The sequence below is a fragment of the Schistocerca cancellata genome, chromosome 2 (assembly GCF_023864275.1).
Source record: "Schistocerca cancellata isolate TAMUIC-IGC-003103 chromosome 2, iqSchCanc2.1, whole genome shotgun sequence".
Classification (NCBI taxonomy): domain Eukaryota; kingdom Metazoa; phylum Arthropoda; class Insecta; order Orthoptera; family Acrididae; genus Schistocerca; species Schistocerca cancellata.
The window spans coordinates 155577906-155586641 of NC_064627.1; the positions used below are offsets into that span (position 1 = coordinate 155577906).

General features: G+C 42.3%; 1 pseudogene; it reads left to right on the forward strand.

Moving 5' to 3' along the window:
* Positions 1 to 5563: 5563 nt before the first annotated feature.
* Positions 5564 to 5680, forward strand: LOC126163769 (5S ribosomal RNA; annotated as a pseudogene).
* The last annotated feature ends 3056 nt before the right edge of the window (positions 5681 to 8736 follow it).

Below are 8736 nucleotides of genomic sequence, written 5' to 3' on the forward strand. Positions count from 1 at the left end.
CTGGAGATGATAGTAGGAGTTGATGTTAACATCTTTACACTCCCCGCGATTTAACTGCACTGATATGTGTATTTATTCACAGAATGCTGTTGGCCGTACATTCTCCGTTTGCATGAAGGATTACGAGTTTTCACAAATGTTTAAACATTGAGTTATTACTCATTGAGTTTTTTTTATATGCAGTCACTATTCACGTACCTTGTGCTGTTCTGAGAGAAATGTCTAGAAAAAGCTATGAAACAATCTCAGTTAGGTAACATTAGTATCCTTCGCGATTTTGACTAACAGTTCGAGCCTTAGGTTAACCGCTTCTCAATATTTATTTCACTAACTCGTCTCGTTACTATAATGAGATTTTCTGTGAAAGCTGTGTTGAATGTTTGGTATTTAGAGCAACTGTGTACGGCCACCTCCACTATTGACGACAGCGAGTAATGCTAACAGTTATAGGCTGTACGTTACCCGCACATCATTGACACCTTTTACGGTGTCGTGATTATATAAAAAAGTATACATTACGTCAGAAAGCAGAAAAGTTCCTCGGGTGAAATTGTTGAAGGTCATGAATTGGAAACGGTAGTTGAGATGGAATTAAGATGCTATGCATCTTGTACATTGAAAAAACTGTGAACAAACCATGGTGAAAGTTTAGAAGGGTGTCAAGTTTAGCGAGAAAACAAAAAAAAAATGGGGGTTTGCTGATAACATTTAATTCTATTAGAGTCGACAAAGGACATGGACTTACAGTTGAACGAAATGGATAGTGGCTTAAAATTAGATTATATGATGAACATTAATGAAACAAGGGAAATATAATATAATGAGATGAAATCAGCCGTTGGTAAGGGAGGTAGATTAGGAACTGAGACACTGAAATGAGTAGATAAACTGAGCTATTTTCTTCTATCTTGGCAGCAAAATACGAGGGGCGTTGAATAAGTGATGTAACACTTTTTTTTTCTCGGCCAGTGTCGGATTAAAAAAATGTGAAACTTGTTGTGGGGTATCGTGAAATATTCCCGCTTCAGCGCCTATAGTTTCATGAAGCTCGGGTAGATGGCAGCGCTATACGTAGCCTTCAAAATGAGATGCAAGCAGAGAGCTGTAATTGCGTTACTTTTGGCGGAATAAAAGAGCATTTCTGGTCAGATGTGTGGTGTCACCGCCAGACACCACACTTGCTAGGTGGTAGCTTTAAATCGGCCGCGGTCCATTAGTACATGTCGGACCCGCGTGTCGCCACTGTCAGTAATTGCAGACCGAGCGTCACCACACGGCAGGTCTAGAGAGACGTGTTAGCACTCTCCCCAGTCGTACGACGACTTTGCTAGCGACTACACTGACGAAGCCTTTCTCTCATTAGCCGAGAGACAGTTAGAATAGCCTTCAGCTAAGTCCATGGCTACGACCTAGCAAGGCGCCATTAACCATTTCTAGAGAGAGTCTCACCTGTATCATCAAGAATGCTGTATACAAATGATGGATTAAAGTTAAGTATTACAGTATTACGTACTTTTCTTTATAGCATTCATTACGTATCCTGTTTCAGACCTCACGCCAGCCGGCGTGTGTACGCGTGCATTTCGGCTACTTCCGAGTGGCGTGGCTGTCTTGATACGCCACAACAAGATGAGTATCGGGTAATATCAACAGCAGCAGAAAATGGTATAACAGGTGTAGGATTCGTTATGAATAGGAAGGTAGGGCAGAGGGTGTATTACTGTGAACAGTTCAGTGACCGGGTTGTTCTAATCAGAATCGACAGCAGACCAACACCGACAACGATATTTCAGGTATACATGCCGACGTCGCAAGCTGAAGATGAACAGATAGAGAAAGTGTATGAGGATATTGAAAGGGTAATGCAGTATGTAAAGGGGGACGAAAATCTAATAGTCATGGGCGACTGGAATGCAGTTGTAGGGGAAGGAGTAGAAGAAAAGGTTACAGGAGAATATGGGCTTGGGACAAGGAATGAAAGAGGAGAAAGACTAATTGAGTTCTGTAACAAGTTTCAGCTAGTAATAGCGAATACCCTGTTCAAGAATCACAAGAGGAGGAGGTATACTTGGAAAAGGCCGGGAGATACGGGAAGATTTCAATTAGATTACATCATGGTCAGACAGAGATACCGAAATCAGATACTGGATTGTGAGGTGTACCCAGGAGCAGATATAGACTCAGATCACAATATAGTAGTGATGAAGAGTAGGCTGAAGTTCAAGCCATTAGTCAGGAAGAATCAATACGCAAAGAAGTGGGATACGGAAGTACTAAGGAATGACGTGATACGCTATAGATACAGCAATAAGGAATAGCACAGTAGGCAGTACACTTGAAGAGGAATTGACATCTCTAAAAAGGGCCATCACAGAAGTTGGGAAGGAAAACATAGGTACAAAGAAGGTAGCTGCGAAGAAACCATGGGTAACAGAAGAAATACTTCAGTTGATTGATGAAAGGAGGAAGTACAAACATGTTCCGGGAAAATCAAGATTACAGAAATACAAGTCGCTGAGGAATGAAATAAATAGGAAGTGCAGGGAAGCTAAGACGAAATGGCTGCAGGAAAAATGTGAAGACATCGAAAAAGATATGATTGTCGGAAAGACAGACTCAGCATACAGGACATTAAAAGCAACGGTGGTAACATTAAGAGTGCAACGGGAATTCCACTGTTAAATGCAGACGAGAGAGCAGACAGGTGGAAAGAATACATTGAAAGCCTCTATGAGGGTGAAGATTTGTCTGATGTGAAAGAAGAAGAAACAGGAGTCGATTTAGAAGAGATAGGGGATCCAGAATTAGAATCGGAATTTAAAAGAGCTTTGGAGGACTTACGGTCAAATAAGGCAGAAGGGGTAGATAACCATCAGAATTTCTAAAAGCATTGGGGAAAGTGGCAACAAAACGACTATTCACGTTGGTGTGTAGAATATATGAGTCTGGCGGTATACCATCTGACTTTCGGAAAAGCATCATCCACACAATTCCAAAGACGGAAAGAGCTGACAAGTGCGAGAATTATCGCACAATCAGCTTAACAGCTCACGCATCGAAGCTTCTTACAAGAATAATATACAGAAGAATGGAAAAGAAAATTGAGAATGCGCTAGGTGACGATCAGTTTAGCTTTAGGAAAAGTAAAGGGACGAGAGAGGCAATTCTGATGTTACGGCTAATAATGGAAGCAAGGCTAAAGAAAAATCAAGACACTTGCATAGGATTTGTCGACCTGGAAAAAGCGTTCGACAATGTAAAATGGTGCAAGCTGGTCGAGATTCTGAAAAAAGTAGGGGTAAGCTATAGGGAGAGACGGGTCATATACAATATGTACAACAACCAAGAGGGAATAATATGAGTCGACGATCAAGAACGAAGTGTTCGTATTAAGAAGGGTGTAAGACAAGGCTGTAGCCTTTCGCCCCTACTCTTCAATCTGTACATCGAGGAAGCAATGATGGAAATAAAAGAAAGGTTCAGGAGTGCAATTAAAATACAAGGTGAAAGGATATGAATGATACGATTCGCTGATGACATTGCTATCCTGATTGAAAGTGAAGAAGAATTAAATGATCTGCTGAACGGAATGAACAGTCTAATGAGTACACAGTATGGTTTGAGAGTAAATCGGAGAAAGACGAAGGTAATGAGAAGTAGTAGAAATGAGAACAGCGAGAAACTTAACATCAGGATTGATGGTCACGAAGTCAATGAAGTTAAGGAATTCTGCTACATAGGCAGTAAAATAACCAATGACGGGTGGAGCAAGGAGGACATCAAAAGCAGACTCGCTATGGAAAAAAAGGCATTTCTGGCCAAGAGAAGTCTACTAATATCAAATACCGGCCTTAATTTGAGGAAGAAATTTCTGAGGATGTACGTCTGGAGTACAGCATTGTATAGTAGTGAAACATGGACTGTGGGAAAACCGGAACAGAAGAGAATCAAAGCATTTGAGATGTGGTGCTATAGACGAATGTTGAAAATTAGGTGGACTGATAAGGTAAGGAATGAGGAGGTTCCACGCAGAATCGGAGAGGGGAGGAATATGTGGAAAATACTGATAAGGATAAGGGACAGGATGATAGGACATCTGCTAAGACATGAGGGAATGACTTCTATGGTACTAGAGGGAGCTGTAGAGGGCAAAAACTGTAGAGGAAGACAGAGACTGGAATACGTCAAGCAAATAATTGAGGACGTAGGTTGCAAGTGCTACTCTGAGATGAAGAGGTTAGCACAGGAAAGGAATTCGTTGCGGGCCGCATCAAACCAGCCAGTAGACTGATGACCAAACAAAAAAAAAAAAACAAAAAAAAGAGCATCGCAGCTATTCATAGCCCGTTGCGTAATGTCTACGGAGACATGGCAATCAACAGAAGCACGGTGAGTCGTTGGGCGAGGGGTGCATCATCATAGCAACAAGGTATGGGACCGTGCCCGATCTCTCGCGTGCCGGGCGGCCGCACACAGCTGTGACTCCTGAAATTTTGGTCCGTGCGGACACTCTCCTTCGAGGTGACCAACGGCTCCCAAACGCCTCACTGCACAAATGGACGTCTCTGTTGGTAGTGCTGAAACACTTGTCCACCAGTTGAGGTGTTCAAAGATGTGGGGCCGCTGGGTTCCTCGCCGTAGAAGATGATAATGAGCAAAAAAGGACAAACTGTGCGGAACTGCTTGCACGGTACGGGCCTGATTGGCACCACGCCACCTCATCTCCGAAGAACAAGTATCACGGTATACGTGTGTATGTGCTTGTGTGTGTGTGGCCACTTATCACAGTATAATTATATATTTTTATTTTTATGATCATATATTTTATGATTTTGGTTTGGGATGGCTTTAAATACTGTGGGCTAGCATGAGACTTTTAATTAGCTTATACCGCGGTAACACTCGTACGGACATCGGCTGCCCCGAAGTACGTACGATATAATATTTTTTCAACACAACGAGCGACTGACCGCCTGCTAATAAATATTTAGCGTGAGCGCTGCTATTTAGAAAAGAAAATATGCGTATTATTACGCAAACTGTAATTATTAATATGGGTCTCAGGGGCTACTGGTTATTTATGTACCAAACTACATAAAGATTAACTGAGATATTACGTAATGTAATGCTTTTCAATATTTCTTGTTTATTATTTGCAAGCCAAAACTGGAATCTCATCTGCCGTTAGGCGGCCAAAATGAAATATACTGAACCCACTCAGTATTCTAAATATTAATAAACGAAATCTGTTCTGACTCTTTTTGACTTTGAAATTAATGAAAGATCAAAAGTGAGAAGTCTCTCGCATTTACATTTAATATTATGACATGATATTTTAATTAAATAATACAGTCAGCGTAATGGCCGACTAAATCCTGCTAGGGGAGATGAGCTCCCTGCACTACGAAGTTCTGTAAAAATTTTGTTAATTATAACTGATGGTTCGATCATGACAGGTGACAACTAAATCAATAATACACATTTTCTAATACCAATTTCTATCATAATTTTTCTAAATACAGATAAAACTTACGTTAATTATCAGACAGCACTACAATGGCGGGGCAACGGCCTTGCCGCAGTGGATGCACCGGTTCCCGTGAGATCACCGAAGTTAAGTACTGTCGGGCGTGGCCGGCACTTGGATGGGTGACCGTCCAGTCGCCATGTGCTGTTGACATTTTTCGGGGTGCACTCAGCCTCGTGATGCCAATTGAGGAGCTACTCGACCGAACAGTAGCGGCTCCGGTCAAAGAAAGCCATCATAACGACTGGGAGAGCGGTGTGCTGACCACACGCCCCTCCTATCCGCATCCTCAACTGAGGATGACACGGCGGTCGGATGGTCCCGATGGGCCACCTGTGGCTTGAAGACGGAGTGAGTGCTACAATGGCGGCCTACCGCTAGACAAAACAAAACAGGAGAGTTACTTCAATCAAAGCATTGTCTCTCATCTTCATGGCTTACATTACACAGAGATTATACAAAAAGCTGTGTTTTGTTAATTACATCAGTATTTGTGTTTTCATAATAATAATTTACAATCTTTATTATTTGTTATACATCGCGCAGACGAACACAGTCTTGAAATAATTTATAATTCACATGTGACACAAGCCAAAAACCTTTTTTTCTTTTCTTTTTTCCAAATGTCCATTTATGTCACGTACCGTCACACACGTTCAAAGCCACACCCTCAGTCGATTATGTCACGGCCACGGTCTTCTGGCACTCTGAATGGATTACTCTGTTTGATGACTCCCATAATGGGGCAATGATGAACTTTGAAGTGCATTTTGCTACCCATCGGGAAATTGAACAAGCGACTTTGACGAGTTCATCGCCACAAAAATGCAAGCGAAGGTCTCCTTCTCCATGACATCGCAAGGCCTAACACAAGTCAGCTCACTAGAGACGATCTCACAAAACTTCACTGGACTGTCCTTCCTCATCCACCCCAAAGCCTGGATCTCACACATACCTACATCCATCTGTTAGGTCCAATGAAGGATGCACTTAGCGGGAAGAAGAACGTGGATGATGGGGAGGTTAATGATTCGGTAACACATTGGCTCCAATATTGGCCAGTGGAGTGGTGCAGACATATAGGGCCTCCCAGTAAGTTGGCGTAGGGCATTCGCACTGAATGGAGATTACGTTGAAAAAAGTGTTATATAATTGAAAGAGTGGGGAATAACGAGGTGTACTGGAGTCCGGAATGAAACCAACCTGCTTTCAGGAAAAAAATATGTTGCGTTATTTACCGAACGTCTCCCGATCGACGAAGTGGAGAGGATATAAAATGCATAGTAGCATTAGCATGAAAAGCATTTCTGAAAAAGAGTTGTAGTTAACATTTAATATCAGTTTAAGAAGTATTATGTGAAGGTAATCTTACATGTAAATGGAGCGTGGGCGGTAAACAGTCCAGGTAAGAGACAAATGCAAAGGTGGTGAATCGAACTGGAGGAAAAAGAAATGTATATATAAGACTAAAAGAAGGAATCGGGCGATGGGAAACAGCTTAAGGCGTCAAGGAACTGTAAGTTTGGTAACGGAAGGACAGTAAAATTGCAGAGGGCGGTTAAGACTTGAATAAAGACAGAGGATTGAAACAGGTGTACGTGTCGGTAATTATGTGCAGAGGAAGGGGATTGTACGAGGTAGATTAGCATGGAGGGATGTATTTATTCTAATTTAGTATCGACCATTCCACTTGCACTTACACGTATATGGTGTCTGTTCTTTCTGACATGTCCGGAAGAGAAGACAATATCCATATATGTATATGGTGTCTGTTCTTTCTGACATGTCCGGAAGAGCAGACACTATCCATATATGGGTATGGTGTCTGTTCTTTCTGACATGTCCGGAAGAGCAGACACTATCCATATATGGGTATGGTGTCTGTTCTTTCTGACATGTCCGGAAGAACAGACACCCTATCCATATATGGATATAGTTCTGACAACACCAGCCATGACCTTCTTCTTCTGTGCGGATGCACACATATTTTCTGACCTCTTACGGGCCTTGTTAAGAATGTCTTCCACGAGTAATGAGTGTGTTGGGGCGAAACACTACGAATGTAGTGTGTGAACATACAAGGTGAGAATGTGGTTCTCGCGGGAGGTTCAAATGGTTCAAATGGCTCTGAGCACTATGGGACTTAACAGCTGTGGTCATCAGTCCCCTATAACTTAGAACTACTTAAACCTAACTAACCTAAGGACATCACACACATCCATGCCCGAGGCAGGATTCGAACCTGCGACCGTAGCAGTCGCGCGGTTCCGGACTACGCGCCTAGAACCGCGAGACCACCGCGGCCGGCCTCGCGGGAGGCGTGAGCGAGATAATCACTGCAGTCGCGCTCGGGGCAAACATTTTCACCTGTCTCCGTTGGTACATATCAACGACCTTTAGCAGCTGGAGATATTAATATAATTCTAATTTCATTCTACTTGCAATCTGCACAACATTGATTTTTGAATATTGACCACGTAATCTTCTTTATTGACATATTCTACATCCTTAACGAGCTTCACACTCTTGATACATTAAACAAACGTAAATATAATGTAAGCGAGGACGCTGCTTGTCTCTCACACCACATTTAACACTCAAACGTGTGACCGCAACGAATCGATTGTGATAAAACTGTACCGAGCGAGGTGGCGCAGTGGTTAGACACTGGACTTGCATTCGGGAGGACGACGGTTCAATCCCGCGACCGGCCATCCTGATTTAGGTTTTCCGTGATTTCCGTAAAACACTCCAAGTAAATGCTGGGATGGTTCCTCTGAAAGGGCACGGCCGACTTCCTTCCCCATCCTTCCCTAATCCGATGAGACCGATGACCACGCTGTCTGGTCTCCTTCCCCAAAACAACCGATACTATCATGGTGATAAAACTGTAAGATTTCCCCATCTTTCATCTGCGGAATAGAAGCAGGCGGCAGACATTTATTGTAAAATAGTTGAAATAAATGTTGAGCTCGAAGGGGCGATCTGTAGCGACTACTTAGGAGAAAAATAACTTCTTAGCCGATACCGCTATAAAAAAAAAGTTATTGTAGAACACAGGTAGCCCATATATAGACTTTGTTCCTGGTACTCTGAAAATGATGCGTTGCACTATAATGGTATAATTATCACATTGGTTGCGTTAAATTCAGATATAGGACTCAACACCGCTGTATTTTGATTTCAACAATTCACTTAAAATTCTTTTA